Consider the following 13788-nt stretch of genomic DNA (forward strand, 5'->3'; position numbering starts at 1 on the left):
AGGTTTAACTCTGGTATCTTGTGCTTCTTGATTTCCATCACCTTCACCATCAAAGTCATCACAAGGATTATAATCTTCATCTTCATCAAATGTAAAGATTGATTTCATATTCTTATTTTTTACCCCCTTCCGAGTCTTCTCTAGAGCCTGATCCGCACGCTTCAACCCAGCAGCTGCCAACTTTCTTTTGTTATCCTTCATAGTCTTTCTTCTCGGCTGTTCATACTCAGATAGACACATTTCTGAAGTAGAGTTCTTAGATGACTTCCTCTGAGGTTCCATTGGTGGACTTTTTTGTACTCAAGATAACAACAGATTAACTACATGTAAATGATAAAACATATTAGTTTCAGCGAAATAATCAATAATCAATCGAAGAACAAAATATGTTTTAGATTGAATGTGAAACGACCCGACCCAATCCATAGGGACGAATACAATAACATATGATTGCATCACGAGGCATTTGACCTCTATATGATACGTTTTATAAACATTGCATTCTTTTGAAAAGATATACCATAAATGAATATTTAAAATTAAATGTTTTCGACATCTAATGATTTCTACATATAGACAATCACCGTAAATAACAGTTTACAAGAATACTTCCGTTGACAATGCAGTCAAAATAAATACACGGTGATGATTTTGTAAATGCAATGCTTCCTTGAATAAAACATGTATGACTCCATGCACATGGTTTCTCTAACATATATTCAAACAGCGGAAGACTTCTAGGAACCTGAGAATAAACATGCTTTAAACGTCAACATAAAGTTGGTGAGATATAGGTTTAATGCTAGCAGCGTTATAAATATAGACCACACGATTTCATATACATAAACGTTTTAATAAAAATATTCTAAGTGGTTGAGCACTTGATAACCATAGTTAACATTTAATCAAAGTCGCATATTCCCTTTATTATGAAATCTCACTACACCGTACCAAGTGTAGTAATCGAAACTAAGTACTGTGCAACCGTTGAATACTGGTCGTCCAGTCCGGTTGGGGTTGTCAGGCCCGATAGATCTATCAACAGGATTCGCGTTTACAATACCGCATGTAAATAGTAGTTACCAAGTTACAGGGAAGTATGCCAGTGGTACAACTCAACGTAGAATATATATTTTTAATCACTTGTGTCCATAACGTAAATCATAAAATGCATGTATTCTCATCCCGAAATATTTAGAGCTTAAAAGTGGGACTATATACTCACTTTTGCCTTGAAGGTATTTAACTCGACTTGGTCTCCGATAGATATCACGAACCTAACCATATATATATAAAATATATCAATAAATTTTCTTTTCAAGTAATCGTTATATATATATATATATATATATATATATATATATATATATATATATATATATATATATATATATATATATATATATATATATATATATATATATATACTTATAATGCTTTTAATATTTTTTTAGTCCGTAGTTAGCAGTTCGATGTTAGTGGTCCACAATTAGTTGCTCAATAAAATAAATAAAGACCCCATCGTATTCGTATTGATCAGAATTAATCTCGACCCATGGTACCATGTTGTCAAATGACGTGTTGCGTACATAAAGTACCATGTTGTCAAATGACGTGTTGCGTACAATCATGAGGTCTTATGATTAATCTTCTCGTGTTGTTTACGGGTGGTCCTGAAATATATAAAATCAAATCATAAGTAATTATATATAAAATATCATATTAATTAGAAAAGATATGATTAATTTACTTTATCTCCAAATATTTTCGTAGCTAAACTAGCTTCGGATACCCAATCTTGTTTTAGTCGTAGTTTCTTCATTACAACTCCGTTTTTGTTGGTTCAACTTGCCACTTCCTTGGATCGAGTCAAATTTTAAGAATATGAACTGAAAATACCTTAGTTTGTATTTGAAATCACAGGTTATAGGTCAAACTTTAGTAAAACTTATGAAAGTGATCATTTTCCATCATAAAAACAACATTTAATGATCATTTTTCTAAAAATACTTACACTTTGAGTTAAACCATGAAATTTTTATGTGTTAACATATTCATAAGAAATATCATTTTTCCAGAACATGAACTTCCAATTCAAAGTTCAAGATGGTTTTTAATTATCCAACCCAAAACAGCCCCCGGTTGCACTCCGACGGCGTAGATTCAGTTTTTAAGGTGTTCTTTGTAAAACCAAGTTATATCTTGTAAAGTTAGCATATCATATCATTATGATATATTACAGGTCTTGAAGTGTTTTAAAAGTTAAGTTAGAAGGATCTATTTAGTTTGCAAACAAGTTTGAAATCATTCAAACTATGTTCTTGTTGTTAAAATTTTACAACATAAAATAAGATAGCTATATAATTATGAATCGAACAAGATTATGAACAAGGTTACTACCTCAAGTTACTTGGACAAAGTTACTGTAAGAGATAAGAAAAAATCTTGGAATCAAAGAGTGGTGGAGTTAGATCAAAAGGTTGGAAGTATACTTCTTCAAATGGGTGGTTATTTTGATATGTTCTTGAAAGAGTTTTCTTATGGTGTTTAAGGCTTGTAATTGAAGCTAAATGATGGGGAAAATGCTTGGAGATGATCAAGTATGAAGTTAGGAGTATTTTGAGAGAGAAATGAGGGTGTAGGTATGAGAAAATGGAGTGAAGAAATGGTGTTCATTCATAAAAAAGGTTTTAGTTTATAAAGAAAGAAAATGATTCCTAATTTTGTTTTCTTACTAATAATTCATGCTACTTGACAAATCCTAGTTACCTCATATCTAGGGCAGTAATAATGTTGATTAGGATGTTGATTTGATGTGTATATACCAATAGTAAATACATATAGAAGCTGGGTATGATACGGGTACATATACCCTAGATATACGTATAGAAATCTTGAGGAAACGGAATGAGAATTCAAATATAGCTATCTTTTGTGAATATACTTATATTGTTTTATGTATTTAAGTCCTTAAAAAGTGATTAAATACATTATATATACGATACATGTATAAGCATTATAGGTTATAAGTATATATATCAAAGAATGTTACGTATAGTTATCGTTTTGAAAACTTAAGTTAGTAGTTTCAAAATAAACTTATAACTCATTGTCATTAGTACACAATGAGATGTTAAACCATCCTTAGATCATGTTAAATATATATAAATACATATATATACACAAACGTATAATTATCATATGTTATATAGTTCGTGATATCATCAGTCAAATTGGACGGTCAAACGTTGTGTAAAACTCTTTTCAAAAACATAAGTCTCAACAATTTGGATTGCTTATCATGTTGGTAAGGTTTAATTTATGTAAATATTAATCTCATAAGTATAAAATGATTGGAAAAATCCGGGTCGTTACAGTACCTACCCGTTAAATAAATTTCGTCCCGAAATTTGAATGGGATTGTCATGGCTGACAATAAGTATGTTTTCATGACGTATACGAGTTGGAAATTAAAGTTTTATTATCATCAAGTAATATTGACAAAGCAATTTGATTTTTGTGAAGAGTACGAGTGAGGCTATCACCAAAGGGTGAAATGAGTAGGTATAGATTCGTCATATCTTTTGATGTAGATAGGATTGATTTCCAAGTTCAAGAGATTTGGAGTAAAATCTTCATAATGAGATTTGATTCTTCGATAATCAAGGAATCCACTTTAAATGCGATCATCTATTTTGATTGTTCTGTCAGATCTTTTACTATAAATCCACCTCCCTTCATTTCCTTACAACTCGTACCTTCTATTCTTCCTCCCTCAATTCATACTTTAAAACATTTATCAGTATGCTTCATCCAGTACTGATCCTGGATATACTCTTAACTTTCATCTCTGTCATTCTTATTTTCTCATCTACCTCCGGAGGATTTTATTTATTTCTACTATTACCTTGGGGTTATAGTATTGTTAATTCTCCTGTGCCTTTACGTTGCAATACGTATTGATATACACGGTTTGTAATTTATTTGTTGTTGTCGAGCTTTATATTTTCTTTTATATTCAACAGTTCCATACTTCTGTTTCCTCTTCCCGACTTCGAGTCAAGCGAATAATGGTCCGAAATTCGTAGGTATGGATTTTGAAATAAACATAGTTAATGTTCTAAGAAGGAAATAGTAATTGCACGATCTTGATTTGGTAAGTTACCAGAATGTCCGAAAAGATAGAATTATCAAGGAGATATGTTCTTAATATGTTTGGAGATTGGGTAGAATGTAAGAGTTGTGTAACATGGCACATGATGACGTTATGATCTATGAATCATTATGTTCCATTTAGAAACTCAGCATGAATTACTGTAATATAATCACGTTGATCAAGTGTCATTATATTATACTAATTCATGCTTCAGTTTCCAACACTACTTCAAAACATTCATATTTTAAACTCGAATTTTTCAGAATTTAGAAACTGACACAGTTTCTTTTATGTTGTATGATGTTTCGCGAGGTGTATATAAAATAGTTATTAAATTTTAGCAGAAAATACTATTAAATACGATACAATTTTACACAAGATATTTATTTATTTATAGAATGGATATACTTAAACCTTGCTACAACACTTATAGGCAGTGTACCTAATCGTACAGTAGTGTAGTTTTTAGTAAGTCCGGTTCGTTCCACAGGGAGATCTTTAAGCAAAGCTCAACGCTATATTAGTTTACTTTTATAAAAATACAAATATATATATAAGTAATATTATTATTATAAAGGGGGGTTTTTACCGTTTAATGACCGGTTTGTCGATTTTAAAACTTTAGTCGCAGTTAAAACCTAATGTAAAATATAAAATAAATACAAGACTTTAAATTAAAGCGTAAAGTAAATAACGATAATGAAATTGCGAATAATAAAAATGCGATAAAAATTAAATTGCGATAATTAAAAAGTACGATAATTAAAAGTGCGATAAAATAAAATAACAATAAATAAAAGTGCGATAATTAGAAGTGCAATTAAATATAAAATAAAGGAAATTAAATATGAAATAAAAGAATTATGCTTATTTAAACTTCCGTAATCATGATGTTTGACGTGTTGGTTTTAGTTTTATGCCCATGGGTTAATTGTCCTTTGTCCTGGATTATTCAATATGTCCGTCTGGTTTTTGTCCATAACAGTCCATCAGTCATAAATATAAATTGCAAGTGTCCTTGTCAAATTATTATTATACCCGAAGATAAATATTCCAACTAATTGGGGATTCGAATTGTAACAAGGTTTTAATACTTTGTTTAATGAATACACCAGGTTATCGACTGCGTGTAAACCAAGGTTTTACTACTTTGTTAACAATTACACCAATTACCCTTGAATGTAATTTCACCCCTGTTTCAATTATTCTAGTGGCTATTAATCCATTCCCGTGTCCGGTTAAATGAACGATTATTCGTACATATAAATACCCTGCCCATCGTGTCCGATTGAGTGTATATGGTAATTTATAGGGACGCCCAATTGTAAATCTTTATATTAATATTAACAAACTTTCATTTAGTTAAACAAATATAAAGCCCATTAATAGCCCATAGTCTAGTTTCCACAAGTGTCGTTCTTTTGTCCAAACCCCAATTATGGTACAAAGCCCAATTACCCAATTTTAATAATTAGCCCAACATCATGATTACTTCGTTTTAAATAAGCATAATAATAACTTAGCTACGAGACATTAATATAAAAAGGTTGAACATAACTTACAATGATTAAAAATAGCGTAGCGTTACACGGACAGAATTTCGACTTACACCCTTACAACATTCGCTAACATACCCTTATTATTAGAATTATAATTAAAATTAAAATATAAATTATAAATATAAATATATATTACTCGTATATATTGAGAGAGAGATGAAAATATGATGATATTTTGATCAGAATTCGGGTTGATTTATAGCCAGGAATGATTTTTGGGGCTCCGCGACTCGCGGCAAAAACCCCTTTAAACTCCGCGAGTCGCGGAGAGGTATTTTCATTTTACACCCTTGGAGTTTCCTGCTGCCGACGGTTTTAAATATATATATATAATATATATATAATTAATATAATTAATTATATATTATATTATATTTATATATATAGTTAACTTGTAATTTTTAGTCCGTTGCGTCGAGCGTTAAGAATTGACTCTGGTCCCGGTTCCGGATTTTCGAACGTCCTCGCGTACAATTTAATATTTTGTACTTTGCGTTTTGAATCTTGTACTCTTGTGATTTTGAGACGTTTCTTATCAATATTTGGAACCTTTTTGATTGTCTTTTGTACTTTTGAGCTTTTTGGTCGTTTGCGTCTTCAATTCGTCGAATCTGTCTTTTGTCTTCACCTTTTATTATTTAAACGAATATCTCTTGTAAATAGAACAATTGCAACTAAAAGCTTGTCTTTCTTGAGGAATAATGCTATGAAATATATGTTCGTTTTTAGCATTATCAAATATTCCCACACTTGAGCGTTGCTTGTCCTCAAGCAATATCGTCTTGAAATACTAGAATCACTTTTTTATTCTTCACACTTTGTACATCAGTGATTTCTATACGGCGGTATAAACAATGGTAGTAACGATATGGTTTACAGTCCCACATGACTATAAAAATTTAGATCCATTAAGGAAATTGGATCTTTATGAAAACATTTGATCTTTTGAAAATTAAATCTAGTTTTTACCCTAGATAAGTTTTCCGGAATAACCCTTTACCGGTGTTTGCAAAATATTTGTGGGTTTGGTGGGTTTCAGATTTGAAAATTTTAGCTCAAAACTTGCGGTTTTGTATCACCCACTTGCTAACCTTGTATTTGGAAAGCAACACGTCCAGTTTACTTGTTCCGTATATTACCTTTCGGCAAACTACCGTCCGGTTGTAAAGGAAAGCGTTGAACAAGCAACTGTTTAAGGCAATGTCCCGTGACATGCTTTTGATTATGGTCTATAACGTGTCGGACGCAATTACTATCCTTGGTAGGAGCAATAGTAAAGCTCATCCTTATAATTTTTCGGTCTGGCACAAGGTCCTGTCTTTGACCATGTTATGCAACCACCGTTCTTACGGTTGACACCCGATTTAGTTCAGGTGACCTAATGAATTCCAGGTGAATTCCTAGGATTTTACGTTCAATGGTAATGAACGCATTGAAAATAGGGTTTTCAGAAAACAAATAGGTTTGTATTTTTGATCAAAATATTTTCTCGTTTAAGCTCGAGTTTAGATATCATTGAATTCCATGAGTTTGTAATTCTCAATCTTTAAGGTCAATCTCAAGGATTGAGTAATATCAGGCTTAAAAGCTGATTTTTGATCTTTAAGGAGATTATCCTTTCTGGGGATCTGATTCATTAGTCTTATCCAGCTAATTTGCACGGTGCCTCCCAATTGTACGAGATAAATCCTTCTCATGGTTAGGATAAATCTGACCACTTGGCGACCCTGTTTAATGCTGAGGTCCGTGGATTTCCTGCTGATTTTAGTGATGACTTTTCTAGATTTTTCGTCAACCTACAGCTGGTCTGAACGACAACTTCATGACCTAAATCAAGAAGCGCGTTTCTTTTTCGGAAGACTTTACTTCCTTTTAATGATGGAATTGATTCATCGTGTAGATCCATCTCTTCTTTTCTTTCATTGGGTAAAACAGTTTAGTTTAGTCCAAAGCAAAAGTATTTTCAGTTATTTGTTACAGATATATGTGACATATGTTTAAAATAATTTGGTAAATTTTCCCACACTTGGCTTTTTATTTTTCTTTTTATCGTCCTCTATTCCATTTTAAATGAATTTTAACATTTTAGTTTGTTTCTCAATTTATGTCCTTTCCGAGGTAACAATAATTTCGGTGTTAAAACCTAGTTTTATCGTTCATAAATATGTATAAACATGATTTGAATTCATTTAATTGAAAATTTTGAAAAATTTTACTAGAATTGGGTAGTCAGTATATAAGACTAGGGCTGTTCTTTTTTATCAGAGAGCACTAGATTCTAATACAACTACTGCTTTACTAGTATTTTTAATGGTAACCAAGTGTTTAATATAAAAATTTTAAAATCCGAAAGAATTTAATCCCTTCCCACACTTAAGATCTTGCAATGCCCTCATTTGCAAGAAATCAGTAACAATTTAAATTATTGAGGGTGATTTGTGTGAAAATGATTAAATTTTTACCAAAGTTTCCAAATATATTGGCGTTTGTTTGCTGAATGATAAATGGTGCACGTCATTTGTTCATTCCGTCTTGTTGTTATTTCACATATATTTTGCATCATTGTCGTCAAAATTACTTGCTTTTGCTGAACTTAATGCCAGTCTTTGAAAATGCGTTGTTTTACCCTGTTGTGTACATAAGATAAACTGCAAACATATATACATATTTTTGAAGTTTGGTTTATTACCCCACATTCAAAAATTATTAAAATCTAAGAATAAAAGTTAGATAATTATAAAAATGATTACAATATTAACAAAAGATATTAAACATATCAATAATTACAAATTACAAAATAAAAATAAAAATAAGTAAACTAAGGATGATATTGGTACCAATAGGGGTTCCACGCATAACCATAAGTGCTATAGAATGCTTCGGCAGGGTCATACGTAGGATATGGTGGCTGCATCTCTATCGACCAAGGAGGGAAGACGGGTTTCGGTGTAGGAATATAGTTTCTACCTATGTGTTGGCAATGCGCTATGATCTGGTTCTGATGAACTTGCCAATCTTCAAATGCTCTCTGTCTAGCATTTTCGTATTCCTGAGAAGCTATAAACCTTTGCATTTCTTGCATCTGGTTCCCCCCTCCTACATTACCTTGTTCTTGGTTTCTCTCTACCTGTGGATGTCTACCATTGTATCGTACTGCGGCGTTATTTCGCCGCTTCAACACTTTCGCACCATGGTACACATTTAAACCTATAGTGTCGCGGGGTTCCGGCTCTTCTACTAATAATCCCCCCCGACTTATATCCACACCGAGATATTCACCAATCAAAGTAATAAAAATACCACCTCCTATTATGCTATGTGGACGCATCCCTCGAACCATAGCTGATAAATAATAACCCACACAATATGGTATACTTACAGCGCTGTGTGGGTCTCGAATACACATATGGTAAAACAAATCTTGTTCATTTACCTTTTCTTTGTTTTTACCCCTTTGTGTAATCGAGTTAGCTAAAAACCTATGTATTACTCTTAATTCGGCTCTATCTATATCCAAATAAGAGTAGTTTCCTCCTTTGAAACGGTGGTGGCTTGTCATTTGACTCCACACACCGTGTGTATCAAAATTCTCATCTATTTTCCTACCGTTTAGTATCAATCCTCTACAATCGGCAGACGCTAATTCCTCAGGCGTATATATACGTAAAGCCTGAGCCATGTCCAGTAAAGACATGTGGCGCATCGAACCGCCTAACAAAAATCTAATAAAAGAACGATCGGTTAAACTGGCTACCCGATCATTCAACTCTATACTACATAACAACTCTTCACACCATACTTTATATACAGGTCTGCGTATGGTGAATAAACATATCCAGTCATTAAAAGAAGAATTACCATACCTCTGTACCAGTAATTCCCTAATTGGCCCGGCCAATTCTACAGCTTCCAAGGGTCCCCATTCTATGACCCTTGGTACCTCAACAACCTTTGAGTGAAGAGTATGCAAACCCCGTTGATATTTTGGATAATCTATCCAAAGTCTGTCAAATCGTAGGTTCGGGTGCAACTGTTCCAAGTGCATATCTGAAAAGGTCATGACTGGATGAGGTACATCCTGCTTGTAGTAGTTATCTACCTCCTGTTGTTCCAAGTTCTCTGCAGGAGCATGGCGGGCTTGGGATGAAGATTCACCCCTTTCATTCTGCAAAACACATCAAACACAAATTTTGTGCATCCAAATATGCATTAGTGTCAGCAAAATCATCAATCAAAATAATTACAATGACATTATCAATTTATATCAAACTTAAGCTCATTTTCACATTTTTATCAAATCTACACTTTTTCAAATAAGCATATACGAAAATTTTCGCCAAGTTCATAAGCATTCAACTCAAATAACATGTCAAAATAATCATTACTAGAAAATAAACAAGTCTCAAATGGCATTATCTTTCAAAAATCAAGTTCATGAATTTTGGACTTGAAAAAGTCCACTTTAATTCTCAAAATCATGTTTAGGCTCAAAGTTTGGATCATTTAACTACCTAGACATGTTACACTACTCAATTTAGCAACAATTCATGACAAAAATCGGCCATAACCTGTTTATATCAAAAAGCCCCAAATTTGCTCAAGAACACAAACCCTAGATTCTAAAGATTTTGAAGTTTTTGGCTTCAAATCATGTTAACAAGCATCAATCTAGGTTATACATGCATAATATACTAACAATTTAACACTAATTACACTAAAAATTAACAAAATTCAAATTATGAAAATATGCTCAAGAACACACTAAAATTCGGATTTAAAGGTGATTTGGGGTGTAATTGTACCTGTTTTCTTGAGTAGTTCCTAGATATCATCCTTCTCAACATGATTGTAGTGAAAAATTTGAAGATTAACGGTGAAAAATTGAGTTTTTGGGATGATTTTTGTGGGTTTTTTCGGGTTTTTTCGAAGTGCAGTATGTGTGTGTGTTATTCTGTTCGTGCAGCTGGTTATATTTTTTTTTTCTGTAATTTTGTCCCTCCGCGAGTCGCGGAGGTTTGCACTGCAAACTCCGCGAGTCGCGGAGTTATTTTTTTTTTTTTTTTTTTTTTTTTTTTTTTTTTTTTTTTATAATAATCTTTAACTTATAAAACAATTAAGAAATTAATTTTAAAATTTTGTTTCCCTTGTTATTTAGGACGAGGTCGTTTCGGATCGATGTCCTAGTCCGTCCCTCGACAAAATTTTAAAATTTGTCTTTTTGTAGCGATTGTTTTAAAAGCTAAGATTTTTGGGTTTTTTAATGTTTTTGGCATACTTTAATTTAATAAGATTAAAAATAATGATAATAAAAGTTCTCGTCCCTCCCTCGGGTAAAGCAATTTCGGTTCAAAGACCTAGTCTTCAACTTACGACGAATTTTAAAAATCATATTTTTAACTTAATGAGATAAAGTAAATTTTTGTTTTTAAATTCACACAACTTAAATATAAAATTCAAAATTAAAAATTAAAAATTAAAAATTCACACCAAAATTAATTTAAAAATTCATATTATAAATTCATACCAAACTTATATTAATTTTTCAAATATTTACAATTTTAAATATATTGTTTTTACAAAGTTTACAATATTAATTTAAGATTTAAATATTAATTTTAAAAACATGGTAAAAAATAAAATTAAAAATCTTTTTGTCTTTTTATCCCACTTTAATCAATCAAATATTATCAAAAACATGCGCCCCTCTTTTCGGTAAAGTAATTTCGGTTCCAAGACCTAATTTAACTCATGACGAATTTTTTAAATATTTTGGTTTGATTGATTAAAGATATTTATACCTTAAGAATAAACGTTAAATTTCGCAGTGATGTAATAAATTTTTGAAGGATATCAATAATTTCGGTCGCCAAACCTAATTTTATTTAATACCAATTTAATACTTTTTAGCGAACAAATTAGCGTTTATTATCAAAAGGTTAAAAATAAAAATAAAAATAAAAACTATACAGACATACCTGTGAAATAGATTTCTTAGTTATATGATCTATTATATTCATAAGATAGTCGGTTTAATTGGTCTTCCATGGCTGCATAGGCGTAACCTCGAGCATTCATTGTCTTTTCTTCTAAACATATGAACGGTCCGTCTCTGCATAAAGTAACAAATTCGGTATTTGAATAGGTTTGATTATTTGAACATTTACCTCCATGTGACCATTTTCCGCATTTGTGACATTTTTTCTAGGTGTCGTGCTCTTCTTTTTGCTGCGGATTTTGATTTTCCTTTACCAAATTGTGACTTATTATCTTCGCATCTGGATCCTTTTCTAACTCCGTCCATTCTTTCTCTGATTACTGATACTAATTCACTCGGGAGTATGTCATTATTACGTTTAGTGATCAAAGCGTGTAGCATTAGACCATGGTTTAGTTCACAGGCAGTCTTCATTACGTAAAAACCTAAAAAAAATAAAAATTCAGAATGGGGGGAGAAGACTAGTTCTTTAGGGTCTGCTAGGGAAAGACCATACGTGTTCCATTTTCGAGAACTATACGAAAACAGACAATCTAACTCTAACAGAAATACATATTATCTTTTAAAGACTTGATTCTCCCCACACTTAGTTAGCTGTGGTGTCGAAATTGTGATTAACTTCGTTGTCGACTTCCATCGGACCATGTATGTAATGTTTAACTCTGTGACCATTAACTTTAAATTCAATCCCATTTGAATTTATCAATTCTATCGTTCCGTATGGGAAAACTCTTTTGACTATGAATGGTCCAGACCATCTTGATTTCAATTTTCCAGGAAATAGCTTGAATCGTGAATTGAAAAGAAGAACTCTGTCTCCTTCTTTAAATTCTTTTGAATTTCTGATTCTTTTATCATGCCATTTCTTCGTTCTTTCTTTATAGATTAACGAATTTTCGTATGCTTCATGTCTTAATTCTTCTAATTCGTTTAGTTGACTTAATCGTAGACGTCCAGCTTCATGTAAATCAAGATTACATGTCTTCAAAGCCCAAAATGCTTTGTGTTCAATTTCTACTGGAAGATGACATGCTTTTCCATACACAAGTCTAAAAGGTGTGGTTCCAATTGGAGTTTTGTAGGCTGTTCTAAAAGCCCAGAGTGCATCCTCCAATTTAATGGACCATTCCTTCGGATTTGATCCTACGGTTTTCTCTAGAATACGTTTTAAAGCTCGGTTGGTATTTTCAACTTGTCCACTTGTTTGTGGATGATATGCGGTGGAGATTTTATGAGTTACTCCATATCTTTTAAGAACTTTCTCAAGTTGATTATTACAGAAATGAGTACCCCGATCACTTATTAAAGCTTTCGGTGTTCCAAACCTTGCAAAAAGACGTTTTAAAAAATTGACTACAACTCGTGCATCGTTAGTTGGGAGAGCTTGTGCTTCCGCCCATTTAGATACATAATCAATGGCTACGAGTATATATAGATTATTATGAGATTTTGGAAATGGACCCATAAAGTCAATACCCCAAATGTCAAATACTTCACATACTTGGATGACATTTTGTGGCATTTCATCGCGTTGACTTATTCTTCCGGCCCTTTGACATGCATCACAGGATTTGCAAAGAAGGTGTGCGTCTTTGTAAATTGTAGGCCAATAGAATCCAGCTTCATAAACTTTTCTTGCTGTTAGTTGAGGCCCATAATGCCCTCCTGTTGGTCCTGTGTGACAATGGTTTAAAATTTTACTAGCTTCATCTCCAAATACACATCGGCGTATTATTCCATCAGGACAACTTTTAAACAAATGTGGATCTTCCCAGAAATAGTGTTTTATATCACTGAAGAATTTCTTTCGTCTTTGGTACGATAATCCTTTTTCAAGGAATCCACAAACTAAGTAGTTTGCATAGTCTGCAAACCATGGGATTTCTTTATAATCTATCTTCAATAGATATTCATCAGGAAAGTTGTCTTGTATGGCCGATTCATTCAGAACTTCTAATTCGGGATTTTCAAGACGAGAAAGATGATCAGCGGCGAGATTTTCTGCTCCTTTTTTATCTCGGATTTCAATATCAAACTCTTGTAAGAGTAAGATCCAACGGATTAATCTTGGTTTAGCA

The sequence above is a fragment of the Rutidosis leptorrhynchoides genome, chromosome 8, assembly GCF_046630445.1.
Source record: "Rutidosis leptorrhynchoides isolate AG116_Rl617_1_P2 chromosome 8, CSIRO_AGI_Rlap_v1, whole genome shotgun sequence".
NCBI lineage: Eukaryota > Viridiplantae > Streptophyta > Magnoliopsida > Asterales > Asteraceae > Rutidosis > Rutidosis leptorrhynchoides.